The sequence below is a fragment of the Scyliorhinus canicula genome, chromosome 7, assembly GCF_902713615.1.
Source record: "Scyliorhinus canicula chromosome 7, sScyCan1.1, whole genome shotgun sequence".
NCBI classification, from domain to species: Eukaryota; Metazoa; Chordata; class Chondrichthyes; order Carcharhiniformes; family Scyliorhinidae; genus Scyliorhinus; species Scyliorhinus canicula.
Window position 1 is genome coordinate 92,997,289 of NC_052152.1, and position 6,107 is coordinate 93,003,395.

At 50.2% G+C, this 6,107-nt stretch overlaps 1 long non-coding RNA gene across 1 annotated transcript in view; it reads left to right on the plus strand.

Moving 5' to 3' along the window:
• The window catches only part of LOC119968625, a 91,706-nt gene extending 85,968 nt beyond the window's left edge, over positions 1-5,738 (plus strand). The window contains exon 3 of the long non-coding RNA XR_005461155.1: positions 5,475-5,738. This is a non-coding gene — a long non-coding RNA (uncharacterized LOC119968625). The remainder of the gene's footprint in view (positions 1-5,474) is intronic.
• Positions 5,739-6,107: the final 369 nt, after the last annotated feature.

Here is a 6,107-nt window from a genome sequence, read left to right on the forward strand (position 1 = left end):
GAGGTGGGGAATATTGTGGCCTATTCGGGGGTGGGTGGGGAGGAGATTTCTGATGCTGAGTGGGAAGCTGGAGGGGATGTCGGTGGTCCTGTTAAACGTCTATGCAACGAAATGGGATGATGTAGATTTTATGAGGTGGGTGCTGGGGAACATCCCTGACCTGGACGTGCACCAGTTTATCATGGAGGGGGGGGGGGGGGGGGGGGGGTGTTTCAACACTGTAATTGGGACAAGTTTCATCAGGTCGAGCCCAATGTCGGCGAAGGTGTCCGTGGTGGTGGGGAAGGAGGTGGGGGGGTGGATCTCTGGAGGTTTGGGAGGCCAAGGGCAAAGGAATTTTCAAATTTCTCCCATGTGTGCACAGGGTGTACTCCCGGATTGACTTTTTTGTGGTAGATAAGGCGGGCGAGATTCTCCGCAAATGCGGAGAATAGTAAAGGCTGCCGTGGGACAGGCCAGCTGACGCGGCCGATGACGTCTGCCGCGCATGCGCAGGTTGAACAACGCCAACCTGTGCATGCGCAGTTGGCATCTTTTCCCTCAGCCGCCCCGCAAGACGTGGCTGCTTGATCTTGCGGGATGGCGGAGGGAAAAGAGTGCGTCCGTTACGGATGCACGGCCCCGTTTCGCACGCATCTGGCGCCCATTTCACGACGGCAGCAAGCAGGTGTGTTTGCTGCCGTGTTGAAACGGGCGTGAAGGCCCGGCCGCTCGGCCCATCGGCCTTGGAGAATCGCCGCTCGCCGTTTTTTACGGCGAGCAGCGATTCGTGGCGTGGGTCGGGCGTGGGGGGGGGGGGAGAATAGCGTGAGGGCGTGAAAAATGTCGGGAGGCCCTCCCGCTCGTCTCCCACCTGGCGTGGGGGGCGGAGAATCGCATTTCTGGCAGGGATGGTCAAATTGGAATATTCGGCAATTGTGGTCTCAAACCAATGCCGCACTAGATGGATTTGCAAGTGAACTGGGGGGAGGGGGCAGCGCCGCAGTGGAGGCTGGATGTGGGGCTGTTCGCGGATGAGGAGGTGTGCGAGTTAGTGACTGCCATTCTGGGGTACTGAACGATACAGGGGAGATCACGGCCACCACATTGTGGGAGGCACTCAAGGCGGTGGTTTGGAGGAAGTTTATTTTGATTCGGGCACATAGGGCGAAGGCAGATTGGGCAAAGATGGCATGGTTGGTGGGAGATCCTGAGAGTGGACAGAGGTATTCGGAAGCCCTGGAGGCAGGATTGTTGAGGGAGAGACAGAGGCTCCAGATGGATTTTGGGCTGGTGTCCACGGGGAAGGCGGTGGGGCAGTTGCGGAGGGCCAGGGGGGCAATATATGACTATGGAGAGAAGGCGAGCAGGATGTTGGCCGAGTCTTTGCATCGGTCTGTAGCCTCCAGATAGGCATCAACAGCCATGACTGCAGTGGATAACCCCTGTCACCCATAGCCAACCCCAAATCTGGGAGTGCACCTTGAAGGAGTCAGGAACCATCGAGTGTGCCACGATGAAGGCGCTGTGCACACTGCCCGGGTATCGAGCGCAGAATTGCATGATGTACATCTTGTGGTTACACAACAGCTGTATGTTCTTCAAGGGAAACCCATTTCAGTTTGTGAAGACCGACCTGTCATGCACCGGTGCTCTTGGGGAATTCATCCTGCCAATCACCCCCTGGACCTGGGACATCTTGGCAATGACAATGAAACCTGCTGCTCGGGCATCCTGGTGAGCTCAGTCCACATTGAAACTTGATATATTGCGCTGACCAGGCATATAAGGCCTCCATGATGGTGTGGGTGCAGTCCGAGGTCTGTGAGATTTTGGAGAGGTTCCCACTCGGCGCCTGGAAGGACCCATGGCATAAACATTCAGGACAACAGTCACCTTGACAGCCACTGGCAGCAAGTGTCCTCCCCCATATTCCCGCAGTGCCAGGCATGCCATATCCAGCATATATGTTGCACTGAGCCCCTGCTCAGACACAGTCTTCAACGGTATGTTGTCTGGCAGGTCGTCGAATGACAGCCACTGCCAGTACATAGGAGGCCTCATGCGAAGCCTCCTTCCCACCTCCTCCTCCTCAGCCATTAGCCAGACGGCTCTCCATCCTCACCGACTGGCTCCTGTTCTCCTGCGGCAGGCTCCGCTGCTGCAGGGTCCTCCCCAAGCAGCACCTGCTCGTACAACTTCAGTGCATCTCCCAGGGCGATGTCGGCTTGGATGAAGGCCACCACTCCTGGTTGAATTCTGATGTCCATTGTTTTCAGGGGGTGAAAGGTTGATATGTTAGCATGGAGCGCACCCTCATACCCAACCAGGTCCACCGGACTGCACGGTGGCCCCGGCCTTCACTGCAGCCCCTGCCACCGCATGCCCCCCTATCCCTCCCTCTCCCCATCCCCACACCCATCCCTGGCTGTACCACCTGGCACTCTGCCCTCCACAGCGCACCCCTGGCCCCTTCGGTGCCTGGCACCCATCCCTACCGGAAGGGGTACCAGTGGCTGGCGCTACCCATGCCAGCGGGAAGCACTGCGGCCCCCATCATCCGCTCTCCTTTAGGGTTATCGTGGGCGTTGCCCTTGAGTAGGCCAAGTGATGCCCCACCCGCAGGTGGCATCTGGTTATGGGGGAGGGGGGCGCATTAGAATGACACAGTAGCACAGTGGTTAGCACTGTTGCTTCACAGCACCAGGGACCCGGGTGCTCTGATTTCCTCCCACAAGTCCCGAAAGACGTGCTTGTGAAGTGAATTGGACATTCTGAATTCTCCCTCAGTGTACCCAACAGGTGCCGGAATGTGGCGACTAAGGTTTTCCATAGTAACTTCACTACAGCGTTAATGTAAGCCTACTTGCGACACTAATAAAGATTATTATTATTAGTAGTAGTATTAAGGACAGCACGGTGGCGCAGTGGGTAGCACTGCAGCCTCACGGCGCCGAGGTTCCAGGTTCAATCCCGGCTCTGGGTCACTGTCCATGTAGAGTTTTCACATTCTACCCATGTTTGCTTGGGATTCGCCCCCACAACCCAAAGATGTGCCGGCTAGGTGGAATGGCCACAGTAAATTGCCCCTTAATTGAAAGAATAAATTGGGTACTGTAAATTAAAAAATATATACATTATTATTAGTGGGGTGGAGGGAGTGATGGAGGCACCATATAGCTGGTGTCACAGGCTGCGATGGGCGGTCAGTGAGGTGCGCAGCAAAATGGCTGCCTTGCAGGCTGCAGCAGTGACAGTCCATGCCTGGACATCTGGGTCCCGGGGGGTCACCCCATCCCCATGGCCTGTCCCCCTGGCCACCACCCCCACTACCCCACTCACCCTGCCCCCCCCCCCCCCCCCCCCCCCCCCCCCCACCCCAGCCAACCTTGCCAATGGCAGGACTGGTCGTGCCTCTGGGAACATGTCCTACCTCCCCTCTCTCCATCAGCAGCCAGGATGTCTGTTTCCCATTGATAATTCCTCCTGGTGGTGGAGGTGCAGTTTCGCTGGAGCCCCGGAGAATACCTGGTCGGGCCTGTTACTGATTGCCAATGGAGTAGAATGCATTCACGCCGCTATCGAGGCACCAAAGCATTGCATTCTGTCGAGTACCTGGTGCCGGCACTTTTCTCCGCCCAATCGTGTTTCCCAATTCCACCTTCGCGGGACAGAGAATCCCGCCCAAAGTATCTGATACAGACTTAACTTGTTCTTGAGGAGTTGAAGGAATGTTACAGCCGTTGTGATTCATAATTCGAGTCGTGATGACTTCAGCAGGTGAATAGTCGGTTTTGAGATTCAGATGTTTAGCTGACTTGGTTTCCTCAACAATCAGTGAGAGAGAGAGTACCTGCACACTTTTGCAGGAATCCTTTTGCTTGTGTCACAGGCTGACATGCCCAGCACCAATCAACCTTGACCAAGCTTCACAGCTAGTTTTTATCCCAGTCTTTGAATGTTCTTGGAAAGCGAAGTTGCCAAGTCCACCTGGGGCATGGCTCATAAAATCATTCTTTGGCTTCCATTTTTTAAATCGACAGGTGTCACTTAAAGTTCAATAAATGGTGCAGAATTTGGGTGTTTTCCTCATCATTGTCACATCAGTGGATGTCTAGAAAGTCCTTGTGTGGATTATACTCAGTTCCAAGAGAGACTGTCACATACTGTATTTTGAAAGAAAGCAGTTTCTGGGCGAAAGGCATTTTTGATTTTCTACCTTCCAGGAAAACACAAGAAAAGGGGTGTTGTGTTATCTATCTTGCTTCACCTGGATGGCTTGGATGCGTAGTGTTGAATAAAGAGCACAAAGCTTTGTTAACAAACAAAACTATAAATTTATTACACTATTAAGATTAATTCACAATGCTAAAGTAGAAGGTTACTGCATTAAACTATGTTATCTCTAACTGCAGAACTCTCAAGTACACAACTGCTCTCTTCATACCCAACCTTCTGTCTCTTCTTTCTTCTTCTATCTGACTGACTCACAAGGCGTAGCCCCATCCCTTATATACTTGTGGGACTAGCTCCCTCTAGGGGCTGTCTGTATACATTTCATTAACTCTTGCATTGCCTTCATTTATGATAATACCAAATCCCCCTTTCTTTCTAAAGAAAAATGATTACACTTTGTTTAAGACATTTTTCTTTGATTATTATCTGATGAAGTATTAATCATAAATGCATTATCCTGTTCTATTACTAATGATGATACATGTCATTCTATCCCCTTTTTGTCCTGTTTCTTGTCTGCAAGATAATTGGAGATTGTTACAAACATATATCAAAATCATTGTCTGTTCATCACAAGCAATTGAGTATCAGCTAACAACTGTTTAAACTGTTCAAACTTTTTTTTTTGAGTCCACAAATTTCAATATGCACTCATTCATTACTGTGGTAGTGTGTTACAGTACCAACAAGTCATCGGTCCAAATTGATCAAGTGTTCAACTGGTTGAACCATGTTTGTTGTCTGATGTGTTTCTCTGTGCTTGTGATGTTGCTTTCGTGTTTCCATTGCCTTCAAAATCTGTTTGCTTTCTGGTCTTTGAGCAAATATCAACTCATTGAATTCATTGGCATGACTTCTTTTTTGTCTAAACAATGTCCTGCTCTTCCTGACATTGGCGCCATTTTGCGTGAGTTTTGTATTGTTTACAACACACATTTGTTTGTTCTACTTCAACCTGTAGCTGTGTTTCACACACTGTCCTGTAGATCCTTGCTCTGTTGCTATCTGGATTGCTTTCCATGCTGTATGGTCTGTCAAGAGTGATTGCAAGTTTCAATATTTCTTGTCATTGCATTGGACTGTTCTGTTCAGTTGTTCTTCAGTTTCACAATCGTACCTTTGTGTACAGTTGTTTGTTCCATAGTCACTCTTTGTGTGCTCAAAATCCATTCCTTCCGACTTGTTTGATTTGTTTTCAACCTTTATACTGTCAGTATCCTTTATATTATCTGATGTTTCACTGCACTTCATTATCTCAGGTTCCTGTAGATGATCTGATGCATTGTTGAGCTTTGTGACATCATTCCCTTCTGGATGAGCTGATATATCCTTGAACTCCTCACCAACAGACTGCAATCTGACAGAATAGGCAACAGCATCTTCTTCACAATAGTCTCAACGCCGGGGCCCCGCAAGGATGTGTGCTCATTCCTCTACTGTACTCCCTATACACACATGACTGTGTGGCAAGATTTAACTCCAACTCAATCTATAAGTTTGGGGATGATACGACTGTGGTGCGTCGTATCTCAAACAAAGACGAATCAGACTACCGGAGGGAGATAAATCACTTGGTTGCATGGGTACCGAAAACAACCTCTTCTAAATATCGGAAAGACCAAGGAACTGATCATCAACTTCAGGAAGCTTAGCATGACACACACTCCCATCTGCATCAATGGCTCCAAAATGGAGATGATCGATAGCTTTAAGTTCCTGGGAGTCACAATCACGAACAGTCTGTCCTGGTCCACTCACGTTGATGCAACAGTAAAGAAATCCCAACAACGTCTCTACTTCCTACGGAAGCTAAAGAAATTCGGCATGTTTGCATCGACTCTCACAAACTTCTACAGATGTGCCATAGAGAGCATCCTATCCGGCTGCAGCAC